Source organism: Phyllobates terribilis, unplaced genomic scaffold (assembly GCF_046119375.1).
Source record: "Phyllobates terribilis strain yellow unplaced genomic scaffold, ASM4611937v1 Scaffold_10__3_contigs__length_209671492, whole genome shotgun sequence".
Lineage (NCBI taxonomy): Eukaryota > Metazoa > Chordata > Amphibia > Anura > Dendrobatidae > Phyllobates > Phyllobates terribilis.
The window spans coordinates 170,336,315-170,357,832 of NW_027362770.1; positions in this window are offsets into that span (position 1 = coordinate 170,336,315).

Consider the following 21,518-nt stretch of genomic DNA (forward strand, 5'->3'; position numbering starts at 1 on the left):
GGCAGAAGTGCTGCTGGAAGGCTCTAGCTGCTGTTTGAGCCGTTAAGTCCTTGACCGGGACCACCACCAGGAACCGGGAGTAATGATCTACGATTGTGAGGGCGTAGACATACCCAGATCTGCTTGGAGCCAGTTTCACATGGTCCAGGGCTACCAGTTCCAGTGGCTGTCGGGTGATGATGGGCTGCAAGGGAGTCTTCTGGCTGGCACGGTCCTTCCTTCTTAGGTGGCACGGTCCACAGTCTCTGCACCACCTCTCGATGGCTCCTCTCATGCCTACCCAGTAGAACCGTTCACGCAATAAGAACTCCAGCTTCTTCCACCCGAAATGTCCTGCTCCGTTGTGGTACGCCTCCAGAATCATAGCCGCATCTCGTCTGGGGACCACTACCTGCCAGGTCAACTCATGTGTTCGAGAGTTAACCATTCTCCGGCACAACTTCTCACTGTAGAGGAACAGCCTACTTTTCTCCTTCCACAGTTGCTTAGTCTCCTCTGGGGCGTCTGGGTCCAGACTGGCATCGGCTTGGGTCAGCATTTCCTTCACCAGACGGACTGCAGGATCACTGTCTTGCGTCTCCGCCCAGTTGTAGTGGGGCAAGGGATTGAACGTCGCGGAGCGCCTGTCCTTCACACGGTGGGAATACAGGGTAATCCCATGACGGTGGAACGCAGGGAGCTCAACTTCTTCCAGATCTTCTGGATCTTCCCCTACGTCCGGTAAGTTCGGCATTCTAGACAGGGCATCCGCGTTGGCATTTGAGCGTCCTGCCCGGTATTTGATGGTGAATTCAAAGTTGGACAGGCGAGCCATCCATCTCTGTTCCAGAGCACCGAGCCTTGCAGTGTCCAGGTGTGTCAACGGGCTGTTATCCGTGTACACGATGAATTTGGAGGAGGCAAGGTAATGCTTAAAACGTTCGGTCACTGCCCACACTACTGCCAGGAACTCCAGCTTGAATGAGCTATAATTCTCAGGGTTCCTCTCGGTGGGTCGTAGCTTTCGGCTAGCGTAAGCGATTACCCGTTCTTTTCCTTGCTGGATCTGGGACAGCACGGCTCCTAGCCCGATGTTACTTGCGTCCGTGTGGAGGATAAAGGGCTGGCTGTAGTCTGGATATGCCAGGATTTCTTCCCCCGTGAGGGCCATCTTCAGCTGGCAAAAGGACTCCTCTTCCAGCTTTTCCCACCTGAAGGGCGGCTTCTGGTTTTTGGCTTTTCGAGATTGACCTATCAGGAGGTCCTGCATAGGGGCTGCCATTTTGGTGAAACCGGGAATGAATCTTCGGTAGTAGCCTACCAACCCGAGGAACTGCCGCACTTCCTTTATGCTGGAGGGTCTTGGCCAGTCCTTAATCACGGTGATCTTATCAGGGTCAGGAGCCACTCCGTCAGCACTCACCACGTGTCCCAGGTATTGCACCTTTGGTTTCAGGAGGTGACACTTGGAGGGTTTCACCTTTAGGCCGTAGTTTGCCAGGGCTTCGAACACTTCTGCCAGGTGTTTCAGGTGGTCCTCGTAGGTCTTGGAATAGACGATGACATCGTCCAGGTATAACAGGACCGTCTCGAAGTTCCGGTGTCCCAGACAGCATTCCATCAACCGTTGGAAGGTTCCTGGTGCGTTGCAGAGCCCGAACGGCATGCAGTTAAATTCGCTGAGACCCATCGGGGTGGTGAATGCGGTCTTCTCCCGGTCTGCCTCTGCTACAGGAACCTGCCAGTACCCGCTAGTGAGATCCAAAGTAGAGAAGAAGTTAGCAGATTTTAATGCAGCTAAGGACTCTTCTATCCTTGGTAACGGGTACGCATCTTTGTGTGTGATACGGTTGACCTTCCTGTAGTCTACACACATTCTCATAGTGTTGTCCTTCTTTTTCACTAAGACTAGTGGAGCTGCCCAGGGGCTACAGCTGTCCCTGATTACCCCAGCCTCCTTCATGTCTCTAAGCATCCCCTTGGCGTGTTGGTAGTGTGCAGGGGGTACGGGTCGGTATCTCTCCTTTATGGGAGGATGGTCTCCCGTGGGGATGTGGTGTTCTACCCCCTTTACTCGCCCGAAGTCTAACGGGTGTTTACTAAACACTCTCTCGTACTCTTGAACCACCCGATAGACTCCTTGTTTCTGGTGTGAGGGAGTGGAGTCAGTACCCAGATGTAGTTGCTGACACCAGTCCTCCACTGGTTTCTTAGAGCCGTTACCTTCCTCTGGTTGAGATGGAGGCAAGGGTTCCACGGCCTGTACAGAATTCTGGTTTATTGTGAACAATTTAGCTAGCGTGGCATACCGGGGCAGGTGTACTTCTCTCTCACCGATATTTATGATGCGAACGGGCACCCTCCCATGGCGTACATCGACCACCCCCCGTGCTGTCAAAATGGTGGGCCTACTGTCTGAGTAGACGGGTTCTACCATTGCTTGGTAGTCTCTACCTCTTAGACCAATAGCTGCCCGGCACCAAATCATCATCTCACTTTTTGGGGGCATGGCAATAGGGAACGGGTCACACATTCTCACGCTACCTATCTCACCACCAGATAGTTCCACCTGTTGCCGCTTCATCAGTGCCCGGATCTCTTTTTGGAGCACACGCTGCTGGCCGGAACTTGCGTTCTTGGCAACCTGCTGTAAAATGAGAATCACCTCTGCAAGACAATTTTCAATTACATTGGTTCCCAGGGTGATTCTAGGGTGACTCTCATGACGGTCTATGTCCACTATAATCAGTCCTTGTGCCGCCAGTTGGACTTTACCGATTTTAATGGTCACCTCCTTGAATCCCACCTGTGGCACGGGCTGACCATTGCTGGCGATGATACTCAGGTCGTCGTCTGGGTAGCGGGTTATGTCCGAATCATTCCAGTACTGCTTGAAGAGCACGTACGGGATGGTGGTGACCTGTGACCCAGTGTCTAGTAGGGCACTCATAGGAATGCCATCCAGTACCACAGGCAAGATTGGACGTCCCCCTACGTATTTATCACGCCAGTTTGATGGGCCTGATGGTCTTATGCCTGGGGGTTGGCCCTCTACCCCAGGTTGTGCCCGTTTAAATGACAGTACCTTGCCACATGTCCGGGTTGATTGCAGCGGCGGCAAATAGGTCGTCCGTCCTCGTTGTATCGATCGCTGGGTCTTCCTCTGGCCGGTGGGGTCCTCCTTGGTCGGCGCCACGGGATGTCCTCCGGTCCGGATGCCAGCTTGATCTTCCCTGCAGTAGAAACCTGTAAAGACTGCACAGTACGGGTTAGCGCGGCAACGCTTTTAGTTAGCTCTTGGACCTGATGGTGCAGGTCTGTAGCCGGGTCACTGTTTAAAGCCTGCGCATCAGCTCCCACAGGCCCTGCAGACAAGGGCGCCGTCTCCTGGTGATAAGTGATAGCAGGGCGCCTGTGGGTCACAGCGCCACCTGGTGCCGGTTCTCGGAGCACCCGGATGGCTCTGTCCTTGAACTGTGCAAAGTCCAGGTCAGGGTCCTGTAAGGCCATTGCCCGCAACTGGGTTCGGTGGGCATTGCACAGTAGACCCTCAATGAATTGTTCAGTCAACAGCTTATCTTCATTTCCCACGCTGTCAGGGTCTGCCTGCTTAATGGCTCTCAGGGCCTCTTGTAGGTTTAGAGCATAGTCTCTTATACTCTCATGTGCCCGTTGTTTGCACCCATAAAATCTTAGTTTTATTTCGGCTGAGGTGCGGGTGTCAAATGTGTCTTTCAGCCGGATTAGTATGTCTCTGACAGTCCTCTTCCTCCCAGGTGGCAGGACTTTACCTCCCTTTGGGCTGCCCCGATTAATTGGGCCACCAGGATGCTCACTTTTTGCGCCTCCGTGAGGGGATACACCTGGAAGAGGCTATCCAGCCTTTCTCTGAAGTCATTTAGGGTATGTGACTCCCCTGAGTACTGGGGTAGCCAGGCTGCCCCCGGGATATAGGGCATGGTGAAAGGCATGACCGCAGCAGCGGTGGCGCTGGCGGCGGCTGTGGCGGTGAAGCTCTCCTCCGTATCCGACATTCTCCTCCCCCCTAGTGGACCGTGGCCTACCTTGCGATGATCCTCTTCCGTAGGCCGTGGCTCCGCAGTGGATCGTCAGGGTTGAGGACCTTCCGTCGCGCTCCTGTGACGTCGGCGTCTGCTGGGCTCCTTCCAGGACCTTACGCAACGTCCGGACGTGAGGCGGGGCTTCAGTTCTCGCGGGCTTTCGGAGTCCACGCCCCTCTTCTTCCCGCGCGGCGCCCTCAAGATGGCGTCCAATGGCGGGAAAACTCCACGGATGGCGGGAAGAAGGCAGAAGATGGCGTCGGATGGCGGGAATCGGCTCCAGATGGCGGGAAACGACTCCGGACGGCGGGAAACTTCACCACAGGTAAGTATAAAAGTCTCTTTTTCCAGGCACGCAGTACTCGGTGGTTGCGGGCACGTAATCCTGCCGACTACGCCAAAGTTGACTCACCCCCTGGGCCAGTGCTGTAGTGCGGCGCGCGTGCGCGCGGGGGATACCCGGAGCCGGATCCGGCGGGGGATACCCGGAGCCGGATCCGATGGGGGTAGTAGTCTTCGTGTGGCGGTGACCCGGTCCGCGCCCAGGGTGGTCAAACTAAGTGGCGGTTATTGGTATGATGGTATTAGTGTCCGACTACGCCACCCGTTGAATGCGGTTATGAAACCGCCGCTGCAGGGCAGACCGCTGAGGCCGGTGGTATAGGTGTGCAGCAATGTTGATATAACCCCCAACGGGAGAGGTATGGCCTCAGGGCAGCGGATGTGGATGATGTTGGGAGTGATGGTGTGGATGTCCCAGCACTAACGGTGCGACAAGGAAGCACGGAAACGCGAGGGTACAGTTCAGGGCCTTTACTGATGGTACAAGGCAAATTTCCCCGGGAGTACTGGCTAGTAGTTGGGGCCTGGTTAGTCTGCGAGTAAGCCGGAGTTCCCCTGGCCAGGTGGAGTTGTAGGCCCTACTCGTTAGTCTGTACCCTTCCTGGCTACCCTGCTTTCGGCGGTTACAAGTAGCCCACGTCCCTGGGTATACCGTGTGGTGCTCACCCGTATGGCTGGTGACCTGGGGCCTCCTGTTAGCCTCCGCTCTGGGATGGCGGTGCTGGTCCCTTCGTTGTGACTGAGCCTCCGGGCTTTTATGGCCAGAGGACCTGGAATCCCCTGCCGGATGGATTCTGCTGCTGGGTATATCTTAGTCCCCACAGCCTCGGACTCCTGTGTCTGGTTTTAGTACCTTCTCCCAGGGCGAGCTCTGCACAGCTCCAGCCCCTGGCGCTTCTCCTTGGCTCCTACAGAGCTCCTGATGTCTATCTGTCCCTGTTTCTGCGTGTCCAGACCAGACTCCGTCTCTGTCTGGAACTCCTCTCCCTAACCCTGCCTCAGCCCCAGTTTATATAGGGGAAGTTCTGCCCCTCCCAGGACTGGGCAGGAGGTGTGGCATGCTTAGGATTCCTGCCCAGGAGACCTCCCACCTGCTCACAGACGTAATACTGCTATTACTGTGGAAACCAGACCCCTGGGGTGCCACAATGGTGCGTGTAGAGGACGGGGCCGTGGCCAAGGTGAAAATGTGCCACAACCAACAGCCACATCTTCTCGCTCCCACTTCTTGACCGAATTACTAGGAAAGCACACTACAACACCAGTATTGCGAACTGATCAGTGTGAACAGGTTAGAGGAGGAGGTGGTGGATGATCTAGTAACTGACCCAAAGTGGCAGGAGGACACGCAGAGCGAGGCCAGCAGCACACAGGGGGAGGGAGGCAGAAAACCCCAACAGGTGGGAAGAAGCAGTGTGGTGGCCGCACACAGAAGGCGGGCAACAGTTCCACGTAACACCAACACGAGGGACGTTGCCAGTACAACCGGTAGATCTTCCAGAGTCTGAAATTTTTTTAAAGAATCTGCTGATAACCCCAAAAAGGCCATTTGTACCACCTGCCATGCCAGCATCAGCAGGGGTGACAAAACTACCAGCCTGACCACCACCAGCATGATCAGGCACATGTCAGCAAAGCACCCGACTTTGTGGGGCGAACCCCAGGGTCCACGACCAGTGTCAGCGGGTGTCACCACTGCTTCTTCTGCTGTTGTGCGTGTAAGAGAACCCCCTGTTGTGCGTGCAAGGCAATCCCCTGTCCATACTGCATGCAAAGATGCCCCCTCCTCTCAGTCTTCACTTGTTATGGCAGTTTCTCAAGAAACAGCATCAACGTCCACATACACGTCCCACCGCAGCATTCAATTGTCCATATCCCAGAACTTTGAACGAAAGCACAAATTCTCAGCCAGCGCCCCACAGGCCACAGTCCTAAATTCGCACATTTCACGACTGCTTTCGTTGGAAATGCTGCCTTTTAGGGTGGTGGAGACGGAATCCTTCCGCAACCTTATGGCAGTGGCCGTCCCTCGGTACTCGGTCCCCAGCCGACACTATTTTGCCCGGTTTGCCATCCCCGCACTACACAAGCACGTGTCCCAAAACATCTGCCGTGCCCTCAACAACGCAGTTACTGGGAGAGTCCACCTGACAAAGGACACGTGGACAAGTGCTTGTGGCCAGGGACAGTACATGTCCCTGACGGCACACTGGGTAAACATAGTGGAAGCCGGGACCCAGTCGGACCTTGGGACGGAACACATCCTCCCCACACCGAGGATTGCGGGCCCTATGTCAGTCAGAGTTGCCCCCACAGTGTACAGCTCCTGCTCATCATCCTCCTCCTCATGTTCAGCCTCCATCTCAGATATCACCACATCAGTTACAAGCTGGAAGCACTGCAGTACTGCCTCAGCCAAGCAGCAACAGGCTGTGCTTAAACTCATAAGCTTAGGTGATAAACCTCACACTGCTTGTGAGTTGTGGACAGCTGTGAAAAAGCAGGCAGATCTGTGGCTGAGACCGCTGAACCTACATCCAGGCATGGTCGTGTGTGACAATGGCCGTAACCTGGTGGCGGCTCTGAGGCGAGGTGAGATCACACACGTACTATGCCTGGCTCATGTGCTTAACCTCGTGGTTCAGCGGTTTCTTAAATCGTACCCCAAGTTGCCAGATCTGCTCGTCAAAGTACGTCGCCTGTCAGCTCATTTTCGGAAGTCGGCTACAGCTCCCGCCGCCCTTGCTGTGTTGCAACTGGTGTATGATGTCCCCACACGTTGGAACTCTGCCCTCCACATGTTGCAAAGGATTTGTGAGCAGAAGAGAGCATTTGTGGAGTACCAGCTGCAACAAGGCCGTCGATATTCAGGTCAGACTCCAGACATAAGACCTCAGGAGTGGACCTGGATGTCTGACATATGTACCATCCTGACAAAACTTTGAGGAGTCCACCAAGATGGTGACTGGCGATGACACCATCATTAGCGTCAGCATCCCACTTGTCTGTCTTCTGCAACGCTCTCTGCAGAGAATTAAAGAGGAGGCATTGCAGCCAGAGTATGATGAGATGGATCAAGAAGCCGTAATGGGCGATTACACACAGCCCAGCCTCATCTCATCCCACCATGCATTGGGGGACAATGAGGGAGAGGAGGAGGAGGAAGAACAGGAGCTGGTATCATGCGCTGTAGACGGTAGTACCTGTACAAGTGTCATACCGTTGGTTCAGCGTGGGTGGCCTGAGGACAGGGGGGAGGAGGAGGAGGAGGAGAGCTTGGTCAGTTGTCATCTTGGTGAGGACACGGAAGTCTTGCCTGTTACCAGTCTGGCACGCATGGCTGACTTTATGTTACGCTGCCTTAACCGTGACCCTCGCGTTGTCAAAATGTTGGGTGACAGTCATTACTGGTTAGTGACACTTTTAGACCCCGCTACAAGGAGAACTTTCACTCTCTTATTCCTGAGGTGGAGAGGTCTACAAAAATGTGGCATTACCAGAAGGCCCTTGTTGCAGAACTGTTAAAAAAATTCCCATCTGAACACGCAAGCGGCAGAAGTCACAGTTCGTTGACCAACCAAGGCGTACAGGCGAGAGAGACACAACTCCAATCCAGCAGAGGCAGGGGAACACTGTCAACGTTCTGGGACAGTTTTCTGAGACCCGCCCAGCTTACAGGCCCTGAGGCGCGGGGTACTCTCAAAAGGAGTGGAAAGTTTCAAAAGATGGTGAGGGATTACCTTGCCGACCTCCGTGATTCCTCTGTGCCTTTTAATTATTGGGTATCCAAGCTGGACACTTGGAATGAACTCGCTCTGTACGCCTTGGAGGTCCTGGCCTGCCCTGCCGCTAGCGTGTTATCGGAGCGTGTTTTTAGTGCCGCTGGGGGAATTATAACTGATAAGCGCACTCGCTTGTCAACTGACAATGCTGACAAGCTTATTAAAATGAACAAGGGCTGGATTGGGCCAGACTTCTCATTACCACCAAATGACAGCAGAGTAACATAAAGTCAAATCCACTGTGTTATTTCGGTAGGTGTCTTCCCATGCACCGCTTCACACCCACACATGGGTATACGCTCCCTCATTTCGGCTGTATTTTGCTCTTCTCCTTATCCTCAGCCTCCACCACCACTATACCACCAGGGTGACCGTGTTGACAGCATTGCAAGTTCCTCCGTCCTAATTTTTGCCAGCTTTTGCTTGGAAGGCATGGGCAAAGACTATGGGAGACCCACTCCCCAATAATGGGAATAATGTTTTTAATATGCTGTACTGCATGGCTCTTGTAAGCGGCATGAAAACCGTCTTGATAAACCACTCTGAACTCCACAGCTCTTCCAAGGGGCATTAAAACCGTCTTGTAAAGCTACTGTGACCTCCACGTCTCTTCCAAGGGGCATTAAAACTGTCTTGTTAAACCACTCTGAACTCCACGTCTCTTCCAAGGGGCATTAAAACCGTCTTGTTAAGCTACTGTGACATCCACCACTCTTCCAAGGGGCATTAAACTGTCTTGTTAAATCACTCTGAACTCCACAGCTCTTCCAAGAGGCATTAAAACCGTCTTGTTAAGCTACTGTGACCTCCACCACTCTTCCAAGGGGCATTGATATTGTATTTTTATTCCACTGCGACCTCCACCACTTTTCCAAGGGGCATTAAAACCGTCTTGTTAAGCTACTGTGACCTCCACCACTCTTCCAAGGGGCATTAAAACTGTCTTGTTAAGCTACTGTGACCTCCACCACTCTTCCAAGGGACATTAAAACCATCTTGTTAAGTTGAAATGTTGTTTTTAATTAACTCTAACCTCCACGACTCTTCCAACGGGCATTGCATTTCCTCCTAATTTTAGGCAGCTTTTGCTTTTCAATGCATAGGCGAACACTAAGGGAGACCCACTCCCCAATAATGGGTAGAAGGTTTTTAGTACGCTGTAATCCACGTCGGTTTCAAGGGGCATTGCAGTTCCTCATAATTTTTGGAATGCCTTCCATTCACTGCTTAGGCCAACAGTGTACAGGAGACCCAGTTGCTATAAATGGAAAAAACGGTTTAGTTAAGGCCCTCTGACCTCCATGTCACTTCCAAGGGGCATTGGAGTGCCTCGAAATTTTTGGTAGGCATTGCATTCACTGTATGCCCTATAACTGTGTAGCCGAACCGCTCCTTTTGGTACAGAAACATATCTTACAAGACATGTGTGGTTGACTGGCCTGATATTGATGTGAATGGTCCCTGTTCCTCCTGCTCTTTCTCCTTTGCCACCACCTCATCCATCATTCATCACCTGAAGCTTTGTTTTAATGGGAGTCATAGAACTGGGATAGTAGCAGGAAAACATCCAGCAATCCTCGGAGGAGGTAGGATATGCGCCAAAACGCTGACAACCTCAGGCCTAGCCGCTACTACATACATGCTCTTGCATTCCAAGGAACAGAAAGCTAAGGAGATGGATGGCCTCATGATTATGAATAATTTACTCGTTGTGTAGGAGGCTGACCACTGCTGCTGTCTACCTTCTGAACTTTGTGTTGAAGCCTGATTGACCCAGGACCCGCAATCCTCTATGTCTGGAGGACGTGTTGCATCCCAGTGTCCAACTGTGTCCCGGCTTCCACAATATTAACCCAGTGTCACGGCGTCAGTCAGATGGACCATCCCTGGCCACATTAACTTGTCCACATGTTTGTGGTTAGGCTGTCCTTCAAATAGGGGCGGCTGGGGACCGTGTATGGACACCCGGCCGCCCCCTGGCGGCTGGGAACCAAGCATGGACACCCGGCCGCCGGGCGGCTGGGGACTGAGTATGGATACCAGGCCGCCGACGCAGCCATGACGTGGTGGCCAGATTCCGCCTCCACATGCCTAAAAGGCCCAATTTCAAATGCAAGCAAGCAAGCAGTATGGTATTGCAGCCTGGGGGTGGGTGGGTGTCAGGCTGCATACTTGCGCTTGCATTGCAAGGAATGGGGGAGGTACAATTGAACACTGCCCTGGGACAAGGACTTGCACGGGGATAGTTGCAAGTCTGCATCTTCTGATGCGGCAAGGATCACTTCTGATGGGCACACTTTTAGGCAGTGACCTGGGTGTCAGAGATGCTTCCAGGGGTCTTCCCCATGCTGTTCCCATGTCTTTTCAGCACTGTATGCATGTGTCACACAGCACATGGCCAGATAAGGTTGTAAAATGTTAAAATTACATTTCCCGGTGAATGCATTTGTCATGGTTGAAAGCAATACAAAAGTGCAAAAACGCATAAAAAATGCTACTTGTGAACATAGCCCAAGGAGTATTTTTGTTTTTGGTTATTTATTTTACCTTATACAGAAGTCTTTACCATGGAAAGGATGTTCCTTAACATATTTCACAGGAAAGCAGTTTCAGTTACGTTTTTGGACGTTTTATTGTGAGCCCATAAAAGTGGCTTAATACCTCTGACCACGTTGTTGACAGCAGTGACCTGGGGGTCAGAAATGCTTCCTGGGGCGATCCCCATGCTGTCCCCATGTCATTTGAGCACTGTCACTATCGTTTTGGGCACTTTTTAGGCTTTTTACAGACTGCCGGGGGTGGCGCCGCAAAAATACTCGGGTCTCCCATAGACTAACATTGGGCTCGTTGCTCGGGTCGAGCACCCGAGTATCACGGTGAGCTCGGCCCGAGCTTCAAGCACCCGAGCATTTTAGTGTTTATTTATGTTAATGTTGATGATTATGGCTTACAGGCAATGAAAACACAAAAGTCATTATCTCAGTAAATTAGAATACTTTATAACAGCTTGAAAAATTATTTTAAAATCCGAAATGTTGGCCTACTGAAATGTATGTTCAGTAAATGCACTCAATACTTGGTCGGGGCTCCTTTTGCATCAATTACTGCATCAATGCGGCGTGGCATGGAGGCGATCAGCCTGTGGCACTGCTGAGGTGTTATGGAAGCCTAGGTTGCTTTGATAGCAGCCTTCAGCTCGTCTGCATTGTTGGGTTTGGTGTCTTTCATCTTCCTCTTGACAATACCGATAGATTCTCTGGCCAATCAAGCACAGTGATACTGTTGTTTTTAAACCAGGTATTGGTACTTTTGGCAGTGTGGACAGGGGCCAAGTCCTGCGGGGGAATGAAATTTCCATCTCCAAAAGTTTGTCGGCAGAGGGAAGCATGAAGTGCTCTAAAATTTCCTGGTAGACTGCTGCACTGACTTTGGTCTTGATAAAACACAGTGGACCTACACCAGCAGATGACATGGCTCCCCAAACCATCACTGATGGTGGAAACTTCACACTAGACCTCAAGCAGCTAAACCTCTGGACCTTGATTTCCAAATGAAAATTGGAACTCTGGGACCTTGTGGAGTGTGTCAATGACTGCCTTCTGGACATCTGTCAAGTCAGCAGTCTTCCCCATGATTGTGGAGCCTACTGAAACAGACTAAGGGACCTTTTTAAATGCTTAGGAAGACTTTGCAGGTGTTTTTTGTTAATTATTTAAGTTTCCTGAGATAATGACTTTTTTTGTGTTTTCATTGGCTGTAAGCCATAACCATCAACATTAACAGAAATAAACACTTGAAATAGATCACTCTGCTTGTAATGACTCTATATAATATATGACTTTCACTTTTTGTATTGAAGAACTGAAATTAACTTTTTGATGATATTCTAATTTTGTGAGATGCACCTGTATATAGCACCCTCTATACTCCCTGGTCCTGCAGCAGCTGCCATCATGTATACAGCAGATGAGACAGACACTTTATTATATGCCGGATCAGCCAAGTCTGGTTCTAGTTCTGGAATATTGAGCGTCAGCATTCACTCTCATCATTGTCTCTGTAGGGTGAAGTGCACACAAATAAAACACACAACACAATATATTATTATTATTTTTTTTATTGGAATAGCAATAAGCCACATTGTAATAAAAATATTACTGGCCCTTTAATAAATTAAAGTTCACAATGACTCTCAGGTCAGGCCCGATAGAGACTACAGAACTTGCTGCGGATAGTGCAGACCTGATGAGAGCCACTGGAACCAAAGATCCAGAAGAAGGCGAAGAAAACCCCCTAGGGGAGAAAAAAATTCCTTCCTGACCCCAGTTCTGGCGATCGGATATCTCCCTGGATCTTTTCTCTCCTGCTGCATATTGCTGTATATCTGTACGTCAGGGGCGGACACAGCCAGAAGAGGGACCCTCTATCAGAACAGTATATCTAGCCCCGTGTCTGAACTGTTGGGCGGGCCGCCTCGGGCCTGGCCCCGTGTCTGTACTGTTGGGCCGCCCGCCTCGGGCCTGTCTTCGTGTATGGACTGTGGGACTTCCCGCCTCGAGTCTGGACTGCTGGACCTCCCGCTTCGGGTCTGGACAGTTGGGCCGCCCGCCTCAGGTCTGGACAGTTACCCCTCTATCAGTATATTGGCATAGCTCATTATAATGCACAATTCACCTGATTAGGAGGTGGTGGTGGCCCCTTTACATCTTGGGTCCCTGTGCGACTGCACAGGTTGCACCAATTGGCCGCCCTCCTCGGGTCTGGCCCCATGTCTGGACTGTTGGACCCCCTGTCTCGGGTCTGGACTGTTGGGCCGCCCGACTCGTGTCTGGATTGTTGAGCCGCCCGACTCGGGTCTTGGCTGTTGGGCCGCCCGACTAGGGTCTGGACTGTTGGGCCGCCCGACTAGGGTCTGGACTGTTGGGCTGCCCGACTAGGTTCTGGACTGTTGGGCCACCCGACTCGGGTCTGGACTGTTGGGCCGCCCGACTCGGGTCTGGACTGTTGGGCCGCTCGACTCGGGTCTGGACTGTTGGGCCGCCCGACTCAGGTCTGGACTGTTGGGCCACCCGACTCAGGTCTGGACTGTTGGGCCGCCCGTCTCGAGTCTGGACTGTTGGGCCGCCCGTCTCTGGTCTGGAGTGTTGGGCCGCCCGCCTCGGGTCTGGAGTGTTGGGCCGCCCGCCTCGGGTCTGGACTTTTGGGCCACCCGACTCAGGTCTGGACTGTTTGGCCGCCCGTCTCCGGTCTGGAGTGTTGGGCCGCCCGCCTCGGGTCTGGAGTGTTGGGCCGCCCGCCTCGAGGTCTGTACTGTTCGGTCACCCGCCCTGGGTCTGGACTGTGGGGCCCATCCGTCCTGAGTCCGGACTTTGGGGCCGCCTGCCCTGGGTCTAACCCCAGGTCTGGACTGTGGGGCCGCCTGCCCCGGGACTAGCCCCGTGTCTGGACTGTGGGGCCCGCCCACCCTATGTCCGGACTGTGGCTGCCCCGTGTCCGGACTGTGGGCCCGTCTGCCCCATGTCCAGACTTGGGGGCAGCCTGCCCGCCCCGGGTCCGGACTATGGGGCCCCCCGCTCCAGGTCCCGACTGTGTGGCCCCCCGCCCGGCACGGGTCAGGACTGTGTGGCCCCCCACCTGCCCCGAGTCTGGAAAGTGGGGACCCCTGCCCGCCCCAGGTCCGGACTGTGGGGCCCCTCGCCCGCCCCGGGTCCGGACTGTGGGGCTCCCCGCCCGCCCCGGGTCCGGACTGTGGGGTCCCCCGCTCCAGGTGCGGACTGTGTGGCCCCCCGACCACCACGGGTCTGGATTGTGGGGCCCCCCGCCCGCCCCGGGTCCAGACTTTGGGGCCCCCGCCCGGGGTTCGGGTTGTGGGGCCCCCTGCCCGCCCCGGGTCCGGACTGTGGAGCCCCCTGCCCGCCTCGAGTCCGGACTGTGGGGCCCCCGCCCGCCCCAGGTCCGGACTGTGGAGCCCCCTGCCCGCCCCGATTCCAGACTGTGGGGCCCCCCGCCCGCCCCAGGTCCGGACTGTGGGCCCCCCTGCCCACCCCGGGTCCAGACTGTCGGGTGCCCTGCCGGCCCCGGGTCCGGACTGTGGGGCCCCCTGCCCCGTGTCCGGACTGTGGGGCCGCCTGCCCCGGATCTAGCCCCAGGTCTGGACTGTGGGGCATGCCCGCCCCGTGTCAGGACTGTGGGGCCCGTCCGCCCCGTGTCCGGACTTTGCGGCCGCCTGCCCCGGGTCTAGCCCCAGGTCTGGACTGTGGAGCCGCCTGGTCCGGGACTAGCCCCGTGTCTGGACTGTGGGGCCCGCCCCGTGTCCTAACTGTGGGGCCCGCTCATCCCGTGTCCTGACTGTGGGGCTCGCCCGCCCCGTGTCCTGACTGTGGGGCCAGCCCACCCCGTGTCCTGACTGTGGGGCCAGCCCGCCCCGTGTCCTGACTGTGGGGCCCGTCCGCTCCGAGTCTGGACTGTGGGGCCCGTCCGCCCCGAGTCTGGACTGTGGGGCCCGTCCGCCCCGAGCCAGAACTGTGGCGCTGTCCGCCCCGAGCCTGGACTGTGGGGCTGTCCGACCCGAGTGTGGACTGTGGGGCCCGTCCGCTCCGAGCGTGGACTGTGGGGCCCGTCCGCCCCGAGCCTGGACTGTGGGGCCTATAGTCCCCGAGCCTTTACTGTGGGGCCCGTCCGCACCGAACCTGGACTGTGTGGCCCGTCTGCCCCGAGTCTGGACTGTGGCGCCCCCCGCCCGCCCCAGGTCTGGACTCTGGGGCCGGCTGCCCCCGGGTCTAGCCCCGAGCCTGGACTGTGGTGCCCGCCCGCCCTATGTCCGGACTGTGGCCGCCCCATGTCCGGACTGTGGGGCCCGTCCACCCCATGTCCGGACTGTGGGGCCGCCTACCCCGGGTCTAGCCCCAAGTCTGGACTGTGGGGCATGCCCGCCCTGTGTCCGGACTTTGCGGCCGCCTTCCCCGGGTCTAGCCCCAGGTCTGGACTGTGGGGCCCGCCCGCCCTGTGTCCTAACTGTGGGGCCCGCTCATCCCGTGTCCTGACTGTGGGGCTCGCCCGCCCTGTGTCCTGACTGTGGGGCCAGCCCGCCCCGTGTCCGGACTGTGGGGCCCATCCGCCCCGTGTCCAGACTTTGGGGCCGCCTGCCCCGGGTCTAGCACCAGGTCTGGACTGTGGGGCCACCTGACCCGGGACTAGCCTAGTGTCCGGACTGTGGGGCACGCCCGCCCCGAGCCTGGACTGTGGGGCCCATCCGCCCCAAGCCTGGACTGTGGGACCCAACTGCCCCAGGCCTGGACTGTGGGACCCGTCTGCCCCGAGCATGGACTGTGGGGCCCGTCCGCCCCGAGCCTGGACTGTGGGGCCCGTCCGCCCTGAGCCTGGACTGTGGGGCCCCTCCGCCCCGAACCTGGACTGTGGGGCCCTTCCGCCCCAAGCCTGGACTGTGGGGGCCGTCCGCCCCGGGTCTAGCCCAGAGCCTGGACTGTTGGGCCCGGCCTATGTCCGGAATGTGGCCGCCCCGTGTCCGGACTGTGGGGCCCACCGCCCGCCCCAGGTACGGACTGTGGGGCCGGCTGCCCCGGGTCTAGCACCGAGCCTGGACTGTGGGGCCCGTCCGCCCTACGTCCGGACTGTGGCCGCCCCGTGTTCGGATTGTGAGCCCGTCCGCCCCGTGTCCGGACTGTGGGGCCGCCTGCTCCGGGTCTAGCCCCAGGTCCGGTCTGTGGGGCCCCCCCACGCCCCGGACTGTGGGACCCCCACCCGCCCTGGGTACGAACTGTGGGGCCCCCCGCCCGCCCCGGGTCCGGACAGTGGGGCCCCCCGCCCGCCCCGGACTGTGGGGCCCGTCCGCCCCGAGCCTGGACTGTGGGGCCCGTCCGCCCCGAGCCTGGACTGTGGGGCCTGTCCGCCCCGAGCCTGGACTGTGGGGCCCGTCCGACCCGAGCCTGGACTGTGGGGACCGTCCGCCCCGAGCCTGGACTGTGGGGCCCGTCCGCTCCGAGCGTGGACTGTGGGGCCCGTCCGCCCCGAGGTGGACTGTGGGGCCCGTCCGCCCTGAGCCTGGACTGTGGGGTCCGTCCGCCCCGTGCCTTTACTGTGGGGCCCGTCCGCCCCGCGCCTGGACTGTGGGGCCCATCCGCCCCGAGCCTAGACTGTGGCGCCTCCCGCCCGCCCCGGGTCCGGACTGCGGGGCCCGTCCGCCCCGAGGGTGAACTGTTTGGCCCGTTCGCTCCGAGCGTAGACTGTGGGGCCCGTCCGCCCCGCGTCTGGACTGTGGGGCCCGTCCGCCCCGAGCCTGGACTGTGGGGCTGTCCGCCCCGAGCGTGGACTCTGGGGCCTGTCCGCTCCGAGCGTGGACTATGGGGCCCGTCCGCCCCGAGCCTGGACTGTGGGGCCCATAGTCCCCGAGCCTTTACTGTGGGGCCCGTCCGCACCCACCGAACCTGGACTGTGTGGCCCGTCCGCCCCGATTCTGGACTGTGGCGCCCCCCGCCCGCCCCAGGTCTGGACTCTGGGGCCGGCTGCCCCCGGGTCTAGCCCCGAGCCTGGACTGTGGGGCCCGCCCGCCCTATGTCCGGACTGTAGCCGCCCCGTGTCCGGACTGTGAGGCCCGTCCACCCCATGTCCGGACTGTGGGGCCGCCTACCCCGGGTCTAGCCCCAAGTCTGGACTGTGGGGCATTCCCGCCCAGTGTCTGGACTTTGCGGCCGCCTTCCCCGGGTCTAGCCCCAGGTCTGGACTGTGGGGCCCCCTGCCCTGGGACTAACCCCGTATCCGGACTGTGGGGCCCGCCTGCCCCAGGTCTATCCCCAGGTCCGGACTGTGGGGCCACCCCGTCCTCCTGGGGTCCGGACTGTGGGGCCCCCAGCCCTCCCCGGGTTTGGACTGTGGGGCCCCCCGCCCGCCCCGGGTCTGGACTGTGGGGCCCCCCGCCCGACCCCGGGTCTGGACTGTGGGACCCCCCGCCCGACCCCGGGTCTGGACTGTGGGGGCCCCCCGCCCGCTAGCCTGAACTGTGTGGCCACCTGCTGTGGGGCCCGTCCGCCCCGTGTCTGGACTGTGGGGCCCGTCCGCCCCGAGCCTGTACTGTGGGGCCGTCGGCCCCGAGCATGGACTGTGGGGGCCGTTCGCCCCATCTCCTGACTGTGGGGCCGCCTGCCCCGGGTCTAGCCCCAGGTATGGACTGTGGGCCCCCCATCCGCCCCGAGCCTTTACTGTGGGGCCCGTCCACCCCGAGCCTGGACTGTGGGGCACGTCCGCCCCGAGCCTGGACTGTGGGGCCCGTCCGCCCCGAGCCTGTACTGTGGGTCCGGCTGCCCCGGGTCTAGCCCCGAGCCTGGACTGTGGGGCCCGCCCACCCTATGTCCGGACAGTGGCCGCCCCGTGTCCGGACTGTGGGGCCCGTCCGCCCCGATCCTGGACTGTGGGGCCGTCCTCACCGAGCCTGGACTGTGGGGCCCGAACGCCCTGAGCCTGGACTGTTGGGCCCGTCCGCCCCGAGCATGGACTGTGGGGACCGTCCGCCCCGAGCCTGGACTGTGGGGACCGTTCGCCCCGAGCCTGGACTGTGGGGCCCGTCCGCCCGAGCCTGGACTGTGGGGCCGTCCTCCCCGAGCCTGGACTGTGGGGCCCATCCGCCCCGAGCATGGACTGTGGGGCCCGTCCGCCCCGAGCCTGGACTGTGGGGACCGTCCGCCCCGAGCCTGGACTGTGGGGACCGTCCGCCCCGAGCCTGGACTGTGGGGCCCGTCCGGCCCGTGTCTGGACTGTGGGGCCGTCTGCCCCGGGTCTAGCCCCGAGTCAGGACTGTGGGGCCCGTCCGCCCCGAGCCTGGACTGTGGGGCCCGTCCACCCCGAGCATGGACTGTGGGGCCCGTCCGCCCCGAGCCTGGACTGTGGGGCCCGTCCGCCCGAAGCCTGGACTGTGGGGACCGTCCGCCCCGAGCCTGGACTGTGGGGCCCGTCCAGCCCGTGTCTGGACTGTGGGGCCGTCTGCCCCGGGTCTAGCCCCGAGTCTGGACTGTGGAGCCCATCCGCCCCGAGCCTGGACTGTGGGGCCCGTCCGCCCCGTGTCCGGACTGTGGGGCCGCCTGCCCCGGGTCTAGCCCCAGGTCTGGACAGTGGGGATCCCCGCCCGCCCTGGGTCCGGACTGTGGGGCCTGCCCCGTGTCCAGACTGTGGGGCCCCGCGCCCGCCCCGGGTCCGGACTGTGGGCCCCCCCCCGCTGCCCCGGGTCCAGACTATGGGGCCCCCCGTCCGCCCCGGGTCCGGACTATGGGGCCCCCCGTCCGCCCCGAGCCTGGACTGTGGGGCCCGTCCGCCCCGAGACTGGACTGTGGGGCCCGGCCTATGTCCGGACAGTGGCTGCCCCGTGTCCGGACTGTGGGGCCCGACCGCCCCGTGTCCGGACTGTGGGGCCGCCTGCCCTGGGTCTAGCTCCAGGTCTGGACTGTGGAGCCCGCCCTGGGTCCAGACTGTGGGGCCCCCCGCTGACCCCGGGTTCGGACTGTGGGGCCCCCCTCCTGCTCCGGGTCCAGACTGTGGGACCCCCCGCCCACTCCGGATCCGGACTGTGGGGTCCCCTGCACGCCCCGGGTCCGGATTGTGGGGCCCCCCGCCCCGAGTCTGGACTGTGGGGCACGCCCCGGGTCCGGACTGTTGGGCCGCCCGCCCCATGTTCGTACTTTTGGGCCCTCCGCCCCAGGTCCGGACTGTGGGGCCCGTCCGCCCCGGGTCTAGCCCCGAGCCTGGACTGTGGGCCCCGCCCTATGTCCAGACTGTGGCCGCCCCGTGTCCGGACGGTGGGGACCGTCCGCCCCGTGTCCAGACTGTGGGGCCACCTGCCCCGGGTCTAGCATCAAGTCTGGACTGTGGGGCCCCCGCCCGCCCCGGGTCCAGACTGTGGGGCCCCCTGCCCGCCCCGAGACTGGTCTGTGGGGACCGTCCACCCCGAGCCTGGACTGTGGGGCCCATCCGCCCCGAACCTGGACTGTGGGGCCCGTCCGCCCCGAGCCTGGACTGTGGGGCCCGTCCGCCCCGAGTCTGGACTGTGGGGCCAGCTGCCCCGGGTCTAGCCCTGAGTCTGGACTGTGGGGCTCGTCCACCCCGAGCCTGGACTGTGGGGCCCGTCCGCCCCGTGTCCGGACTGTGGGGCCGCCTGCTCCGGGCCTAGCCCCAGGTCTGGACAGTGGCGACCCCCGCCCTCCCTGGGTCCAGACTGTGGGGCATGCCCCGGGTCCGGACTGTGGGGCCCCGTGCCTGCCCTGGGTCTGGACTGTGGGGCCCCGTCCCGGGTCCGGACTGTCGGGCCCCCCGTCCGCCCCGGGTCCGGACAGTGGGGCCCGTCCGCCCCGAGCCTGGACTGTGGGGCCGTCCGCCCCGAGCCTGGTCTGTAGGGCCGGCTGCCCCGGGCCTAGCCCCGAGCCTGGACTGTGGGGCCCGCCCGCCCTATGTCTGGACTGTGGCCGCCCCGTGTCCGGACTGTGGGACCCGTCCGCCCCGTGTCCGGACTGTGGGGCCCGTTGGCCCCGAGCCTGAGCTGTGGGGGCCGTCCGCCCCGAGCCTGGACTTTGGGGCCTGTCCGCCCCGAGCCTGGACTGTGGGGCCTATCCGCCCCGAGCCTGGACTGTGGGGCCCATCTGCCCCGAGCTTGGACTTTGGGGCTCGTCCGCCCCGAGCCTGGACTGTGTGCGGCCGGCTTCCCCGGGTCTAGCCCAGAGCCGCCCCCTGTCCGCAATGTGGGGCCCATCCGCCCCGTGTGCGGACTGTCGGGATGCCTGCCCCGGGTCTAGCCCCAGGTCTAGACTGTGGGGAACACCCCGGGTCCGGACTGTGGGGCCCCCGCCCGCCCCAGGTCTGGACTGTGGGGCCCCCTGCCCCGGGCCTGGACTGTGGGGCCGGCTGCCCCCGGGTCTAGCCCCGAGCCTGGACTGTGGGGCCTGCCCGCCTTATGTCCGGACTGTGGCCGCCCCGTGTCCGGACTGTGGGGCCCGTCCGCCCCGTGTCCGGACTGTGGGGCCCGTCCGCCCCCGTGTCCGGACTGTGGGGCCGCCTGCCCCAGGTCTAGCATCAGGTCTGGACTGTGGGGCTCCCGCCCACCCCGGGTTCTTACTGTGGGGCCCCCCGCCCCGGGTTAGGACTGTGGGCCCCCTCGCCCGCCCCCGGGTCCGGACTGTGGGGCCCCCCGCCCGCCTCGGGTCTGAACTGTGGTGCCCCCTGCCCGCCCCGTGTCCGGACTGTGGGGCCCGTCCGCCCCTATCCGGACTGTGTGGCCGCCTGCCCCGGGTCTATCCCCACGTCTGGACTGTGGGGCCCCCCGCCCCGGGTCCAGACTGTGGGGCCCCCCGCCCGCCCCGGGTATGGAATGTGGGTCCCCCCGCCCGGGGTGTGGACTATAGGGCCGGCTGCCCCCGGGTCTAGCCCCGAGCCTGGACTGTGGGGCCTACCCTATGTCCGGACTGTGGCCGCCCCGTGTGCCGACTGTGGGGCCCGTCCGCCCCTTGTTCGGACTGTGGGGCCACCTGCCCCAGGTCTAGCCCTAGGTCTGGACTGTGGGGCCCCCCGCCCGCCCCTGGTCTGGCCCCCCGCCCGCTCGGGTACAGACTGTGGGTCCCCCCGCTCGGGGTCTGGACTGTGGGACCAGCTGCCCCCGGGTCTAGCCCCAAGCCTGGACTGTGGGGCCCGCCCGCCCTATGTCCGGACTGTGGCCACCCCGTGTCTGGACTGTGGGGCCTGTCAGCCCGGTGTCCAGACGGTGGGGCCGCCTGCCCCGGTTCTAGTCCCAGGTCTGGACTGTTGGGCCCACCATCCGCTCCAAGACTGGACTGTGGGGCCCGTCCGCCCCGAGCCTGGACTGTGGGGCTCATCCGCCACGAGCATGGACTGTGGGGCCCGTTCGCCCTGAGCCTGGACTTTGGGGCCCGTTCGTCCCAAGCCTGGACTTTGGGGACCGTCCGCCCCGAGCCTGGACTGTGGGGCCCATCCGCCCCGAGCCTGGACTGTGGGGCCCATCTGCCCCGAGCCTGGACTGTGGGGCCCATGCGCCCCGGGTCTAGCCCCGAGCCTGGACTGTGGGGCCCGCCCCACCCTATGTCCGGACTGCGGCCTCCCCGTGTCCGGACTGTGGGGCCCGTCCACCCCTATCCAAACTGTGGGGCCGCCTGCCCCGGGTCTAGCCCCACGTCTGCACTGTGGGTCCCCCCGCCCGTCCCTGGTCCGGACTGTGGGGCCCCCCGTCCGCCCCGTGTCCGGACTGTGGGGCCGCCTGCCCTGGGTCTAGCCCCAGGTCTGGACTGTGGGGACCCCCATCCACCCCAAGCCTGGACTGTCGGGCCCGTCCACCCCGAGCCTGGAC